The sequence below is a fragment of the Lactuca sativa genome, chromosome 4, assembly GCF_002870075.4.
Source record: "Lactuca sativa cultivar Salinas chromosome 4, Lsat_Salinas_v11, whole genome shotgun sequence".
In the NCBI taxonomy this organism is placed as follows: domain Eukaryota; kingdom Viridiplantae; phylum Streptophyta; class Magnoliopsida; order Asterales; family Asteraceae; genus Lactuca; species Lactuca sativa.
This window is the reverse complement of record NC_056626.2, coordinates 251378265-251385873: the sequence shown is the minus strand read 5'-3', so window position 1 is coordinate 251385873 and position 7609 is coordinate 251378265.

The window sequence follows — 7609 nt, the reverse complement described above, 5'->3', positions numbered from 1 at the left end:
GATTCATGCAGGGAAAGTCCGCTTGGGTGCATATGTAGTCATGCTCTCTTCTGGTAAGAGTGAATTGAGCAAAGTCTGCTTTCATGAACTTCCGCGTCTTGTAACTTTTCACTGCGGATGGTCTATCATTATACCATATGTTTTCCACTGAAGAGCCATGCTTCGCATAGAAGCGAGTGAGTATTTCAAATTCCGTCGGTAGACGCTTGTGATTAGGAAGATTGCGGTCAAAGGATTCGAAGACAACAACATACTTGGCATTGGGAGAAATTAGAATATCCCAATAACCATCGGATGGTGGTTTAACATACGTGAGATGGGGTGTGTAGTCTTCATCTAGCAGCCTGCGGTGCGGATTGGCCCATGAGTTGATCAGCGATTCATCGATCATAGTGTGAAATCCGCACTCTCTCAAGATGAGTTCAGCTAACTTGGCTGCTTTCCAGTCTTGTTTTCTTTGAGCTGTGGCAGCAGAGTCTGTGGATCTTTCGGATGACATATGTTCCTCAAGGTTTTTGAAATGAGGAGGATTCTCAGGCCTTTTGGAGGTGTCTTTAGGAGGTGAAGAGGGGGGAGTTGGAGTATGTTGAGATGGTTGCGGTGAAGGCTGCGGTGTGGAAATTTTCTTTGGGGTGATAGGAGGGCTCTGACGAATGGATGTATCTGAGCGATGGCCTTCTTCATCACTTCCCCCTCTTGAGGAACGCAACCCCGGTGCTTCCTCAAGCCATTGTTTGAGGCCATCCACTTTGGCACAGACCTCTGCAAAGTGAATTTTCATCGTTTCGGCCAGTTGTGAGTTATTTCGAGTGACAGAGTTGAAGAGCAGCTTGTGTATGTCTTTGGTAAGCTGATTTATCTTAGGACCATGGAAATTGGAGGTAAGGGATTTCTGCATCCGGTTGATTGTTGCATGAAGAACAGAGATAGTGGACTCATAGGTAGTATGAGTCTCATCTATCACCCTTTGAGATTGTGCCGCTTGATCCGCAATGGCTGTTTGTAAGCCTTGTTTGATTGCGGTCATCTCAGTCATGAGGCGTTCCGCTGCGGCCATAAAGTCTTGCTGATCGGGCCTGCGGTTGTTATCAAGAGATCGAGTCCCCATTTCGACTGTGAGAGAGATGCGCTCAGCAGCCATACGCTCTCTTTGTTAGAATAGTGTCTAAGGCTAAAAGTATATTAGGCAAGTATTTGACCCGGTTGAACATCGTCCTTTTGCGTTGCCTTCACCATAGCAACTTGACAGGATGATTTATAATGAGAGAAGGAATATTATTAATATATTATAAGAATAATATAAGGAATAATAATATTATTATTTGATTAATATAAGTCATAAATTAATTAGGAATTAATTTGGTGACTTAAAGAGATTAATTAAATAAACGGGTATAAACTGTCAATTGTTTGATAGTTGCACTTTGGGCTATATATCCTTTATGGATAAGAGGTGGACGATTTCTAGGGCTAAGGATAGCCATAAAATCGTCCAAGGCTTATCATGGAAAGGATTTTGATTGCTTAGGGCTTAAGTTATCCAATTAGGGTTTAAGGGTGAAACCCTAGGAGCCTTACCAGTATAAATAGACCCCAAAGGCTAAGGGATTTCAGCAATTGTGCTTAGAGAAGAAACCCTGGCCAAATTTCTCTTCCCTCCTCTCTCTCAAATCATCCTCCTTGCTAGTTGGTGTTTGTAAGCCATTAGAGGAGTGACAATTGTGACTCTAAAGCCTCAAGGATAACAAGATAAAGCAAGTGATTCAAGGTAAACTTCTAATCTCTGATTTCATATTGTTTTTATTGTATATTAGCCATTAGAAGTCTTGGATTCAATGTATGTTCAATTAGAGAAACCTAGATCCAAGCATTAGGGTTGCATGTGCACATAGGAATGTCCATATGGCCAAAACCCATCAGTGGTATCCGAGGCTAGATTGGTTTCTATTGAATTCATACTTTGATTGCTTGTTTGTTGCTGAAAAAATCGTTTCTTTTTGTCCTCTGGCTGATGAACTCGGCGATTCCCATGGTGGTACTCGGCGAGCAGGCTCAAGTCGGCGAGTCCATCTGGGTACTTGGCGAGTTCGAGCGTCAGAAAAAGGAAACTTTGGGATTTCTTGCTGTTTATCTTTGAGATACTTGCCTTAATCATATTAGATCAATATAAATCCGATTTTATGATATATATGAGTATATTCTTGACCTAATTAAAGATATTTATCAATTAATAAAATATTTGTTTCCTTATATGATAATTGATTAATTATTTTATTAAATTGGTAAATTGTTTTGCAAGAAATCATTAAATAAATCAAATATTGATAATTATGCAATTAATTGTTAATTAAGATTATTTGTTATTTGATCCTCTATGTTTTTAAAAGTTTAAAACTTGCCCTCAAGTTTTGAAATTTATGTTTTGTAATTAAAAGTTTAATTTAGACAATTTAAATTTCAAACCCTAGAATATTACAAGTTTAAAATCCAACCTTATACTAATATAATATTACAAGATTAATATATATATATATATATATATATATATATATATATATATATATATGATTAAAATGCTAGTCTTACCGTTAGTAGGCCTCATTCACGAAGCCAGTCTATAAGGTGGGTATAAGGTTGCTGCCTATAAAATGGCGCTTAATGGGTGTATACTCACACCCACCGCTTGCTAGATCGGTGGAGGGTCGTTAGCCGAACGGGTAGGATAGGGCAACCTCATCTGTTCATTAACAGTATAATATAAAATACAAAGTAACTAAATGTTTTTCAAAAATTTCCCAATTTTAGTTACTTTAGGAAAAGTGAATTGATGCAATCCAATGAATTACACTTTGCACCCTTGCTAAGAAGTTAGTGGAGCGTGTGTGGTTTACCGACACACTAATTGGTTCTAAGCAAAGGTGGCAAATGGTGATTCATTGTTTATCATAGTTCGATGCAGTGTGTGTGGTTTACCGGCACATCGAATAGGTGATCGTTACAATGAAGGCACCATGTAAATTTGCATGGTAATTCACACCCACTTTGTGATCCTCGGTATCCCAGTCACAAACGAGAGGGGCATATCGAGATTTAAACATGCCGTTGAAAAGTTTTCAATGAATCTCATCCAAACCTAGGAATTCTCAATACATTTAGAACTTAAAGTTATGTGGTGGAGAATTAGTGAATCGTCACTCACTTACCTTCAAATTGTTTGCATGTTAGATTACGGCATCCCTTTTCTAAATATGTAAATATTGTTGTTGGATCCTAGCCCTAATTTTTCTTATTGGGTGATAATTAGGGATTCATATTCTAATCTATCTTTGTCCTTTATTTTTGTAGATGTCGAACGCAAACAACGCTTCTGCTAGTTCATTCACATTGATGAGCCTTTGTCAAAAGGTTACTTTCGATGGGACAAACTTTAGCGAATGGATAAGATAGATTCGCACAATTGCTCGCTATGAGGACAAGGAGTATGTCTTAGATAAGAAGCTCGAGAAAATCAACACAGAAATCGCTACTCCGGCTGAAATGACCGCTTTTGAAACTCACGAGCGTGATGCAACGAAGGTACATTGCATCATGATAGCCACCATGAATGCCGAATTCCAAAAGTCCTATGAGGACATGTATCCGTATGAAATGCACCAAGACTTGTTGGAGAGATACCACCAGAACGCGAGACAAGAGTGTTACGAGATTTTCACTAACATGATTTCTGCTAAAATGGGTCATGGAGAATCTCTTACTGTGCACCTGCAAAAGATGCAAAGGTATGTCGATCGTCTTTGCAAGTTGAATGTTGACTTTAGGGAAGACTTGGCGATTGACATGGTGCTTCACTCTTTGCCTCCATGTTACAATCAAATTAGGATGACCTACCACATGAACAAGGAAGAGGTCACCCTAAGCAAGCACCAAGGTCTCCTTAGGGTTGCTGAAAGCAACCTAAAGGAAATGTTAGTTGCACCCACTCCCAATCCACCCGCTACTCCTATTTTGGCCATTGGGCAAGGAAGAGGCAAGAAGAGGAAGGCTCCGTCTAAGAGCCACTGCAAGGGAAAGTCCCAAGATGGTTCCTCTTTTAGTGGGACCAAATCTGATCCTGCTAAACCCTATCCTAACCCTAAGGAGGCAGAGTGCCATCATTGCCATAAAATAGGGCATTGGAAGAGAAGCTTCTCAGACTACCTGCAAGCCATAAGGGAAGGAAAGATCAAGCCATCTTTTGCAGGTATTTATACAATTAAATCTAATGATTCATCTCATGCTATTTCTTGGGTCCTTGATACCGGTTGTGGTTACCATATTTGTTCTAAATTGCAGGGACTAAGAAGAAATAGGGATGTGGAGCATGGAAGAATAAATCTAATCATGGGGAACAGAAGATCGTCGCCTGTGACCAAGATTGGAGTGTACTCTTTAGTGATTAGGAATGGTTAGTCTTTAGATTTGAAGAATTGTTGCTATTCGCCAGAAATGGCTACAAACATCATTTTATTTCATGGTTTTTTTAGACAAGGTTTTAGATTTTCTTTTAATAATGAGAATGGTTCTATTCTTGCTTATCTAAATGGTGTCTTATATTTTGAAGCTATACCATGTAATGGAATTTATTAAAATGTTATGATTCTAGACAACTTAGGAAATGATGTTTTATGCATGGATTCTTCCAATGGTGTGGATAGAGCATCCTTGTGGCATTGTCGTCTTGGACATGTCAACAAGAAGCGCATAGCCCAAGTCCAAAAGGATGGAGTGTTGGAGTCATTCGACCTTAGGGAAGATGAAACATGCGAGTCTTGTTTACTTGGAAAGATGACCAAGTCACCCTTCACAAGTACATGTGAAAGGGGTGAGGGTTTATTAGACCTAATACATACCGATGTATGTGGAAAGTTTAGATCAACCACGAAGGATGGAAACCGCTTCTATGTGACTTTTACCGATGACTATAGTAGATATGGGTACATTTACTTAATCAAGCAAAAGTCGGAAACTTTTGAAAAGTTCAAAGAGTTCAAAAATGAAGTGCATAATCAATTGGGCAGGAAAATCAAGATACTTCGATCCGATCGAGGGGGAGAGTACCTAAGTCTTGAATTCCATGATTATCTCAAGGAGTGTGGAATAGTTTCACAATTGACGCCACCTAGGTCACCGCAGTTGAATGGTGTGGCAGAAAGGCGTAATCGAACCTAATTAGACATGGTTCGCTCTATGATGAGTCGTGCTTCACTACCTATCTCTTTTTGGGGGTATGCCTTAGAGACTGCCGACCATATCCTTAACCGAGTCCCTACTAAGAAGGTTGCCAAAACACCTCATGAGATGTGGACAGGGAAAGCTCCCTCGTTGGCACATATCAAGGTTTGGGTTTGCGAGGCTTTTGTAAGACGAGATACTCACGACAAGCTCGAACCTCGTAGTGAGCGATGTATTTTCATCGGCTACCCGCAGAAATCCTTTGGATATCTCTTCTATGGAACGAAGGACAATGTTGAAGAACTCATAAGCCAAGGAGACAGTAGGAGGCAAATCGAGCTTGGAGAGATTCAAGAATCGATAGATAAAGGAACCTCTACCGCTGGCACTCAACCCGAGGAGGAAACTCTGGTTGAAGCGATTGATGAGTCCTTACCTCTTAGACTTTCCGAAAGAGTTAGAGTTCAACCCCAGTTTTATGGTTTTCATATTACTACCGAAGGGGATACGTATATTAGTGATGGTACACTAATAAATCTAGATGAACCTAATAGCTATAAGGAAGCTATGGCAGGCCCGGAGTCTGCGAAATGGAAAGAGGCAATGGACAGCAAGATCCAGTCCATGTATGACAAACAAGTTTGGAATTTGGTTGATAATGTGCCCGGACGTAAGATCGTCGGGTTCAAATGGATCTTCAAGAAGAAGACCGACGTGGATGGAAACGTACACACATATAAGGCGCGATTGGTTGCGAAGGGCTTTACTCAAACTCCCGGAGTTGACTATGATGAGACCTTCTCACCAGTTGCGTAGATTAAGTCTATTAGAGTGATGCTAGCTATTGCCGCATTTCATGATTATGAGATTTGGCAAATGGATGTCAAAACTGCTTTCTTTAATGGGAAGTTGGCTGAGGATGTTTACATGGCTAAGCCAGAAGGTTTTGTCGATCCAAAGCATCCGAATAGAGTGTGTAAGCTTGAGAAGTCCATTTATGGACTTAAGCAAGCGTCTAGCAAATGGAATCTTTGCTTCGATGAGAAAGTCAAAGAGTTTGGATTTGTACGAAGCAAAGATGAATCGTGTGTATATGTCAAAGCCAGTGGGAGTATAGTAAGCTTCCTCGTTCTGTATGTCGACGACATACTACTCATAGGAAACGACGTCCCGACTCTGCAGGAGGTTAAGTCCTAGCTCGGGAAGTGCTTCGCTATGAAGGACCTCGGAGAGGCTTCCTATATTTTGGGAATAAGGATAGTGAGAGAAAGAAGTAATAGACTAATAGGACTTAGTCAGAACACTTACTTAGATAAGGTACTAAAACGTTTTAGTATGGAAAACTCGAAGAAGGGAGAATTACCGATACAAAGTAACGCCAAGTTGAGTAAGACTCAAAGTCAAAGTACCAAAGCTGAAATAGTAGAAATGAGCCAAGTACCATACGCTTCCGTAGTTGGCTCAATCATGTATGTTATGACTTGTACTCGCCCTGATGTAGCCTTTGCTTTGAGCATGGTTAGCAGATATCAAGGGAACCCTGGTAGAGCCTATTGGATTACGGTCAAGAATATCCTTAAGTACCTTCGGAGGACGAAGGAATGGTTCTTAGTCTTTGGAGGGAGTGATGACTTGAAGGTGCATGGGTATAGTGACGCTAGCTTTCAGATCGACAGGGACAACTACTGTTCGCAGTCGGGCTGGGTCTTTACCCTGAATGGAGGAGCAGTAACGTGTAAAAGTTCCAAGCAGGAAACTGTAGCTAATTTAATGTGCGAATCAGAGTACATTGCAGCGAGCGAAGCGTCGAAGGAGGCAATATGGTTAAAGAACTTCATCGGTGATCTTGGAGTTGTACCCACCATAAAGGAGCCCATGGAGATTTTCTGTGATAATGAAGGAGCGGTTGCCTTGACCAAGGAACCGAGGGATCATGGTAGATCTAGACATATCGACAGATAATATCACTTTATTAGACATCGTGTACAAGAAGGACAACTCGTAGTGAAGAGGATATCATCAGAAGATAACCCAACAGATCCGCTTACGAAGGGACTGAGTAGGGTTAAGCACTTGCAGCATGCTAGGAGTATTGGTCTGAAGGATGATATTAGTATAGATTAAATAATATTAGAAAAGTGTAATAGATAAATGTAATTAACATTTGATGATTAAATAAAAGAGTATTATTTATGAGTATTGTTACTGTCTTATGTTAATTGTTTAACTATTGTTTCATGTTGCATGTTTTGACTTCCAGAATAATTGAGTTTATTAAGAATAATCGAATTGTTCAAATTGTCCCCAATCATTCATATGTTGGAAGTAGGTATGACTGAAGATTGTCATGAATTGGTGTGTAGATTGTCTAAATGGTATTAGACATAGCAAAAGTTTG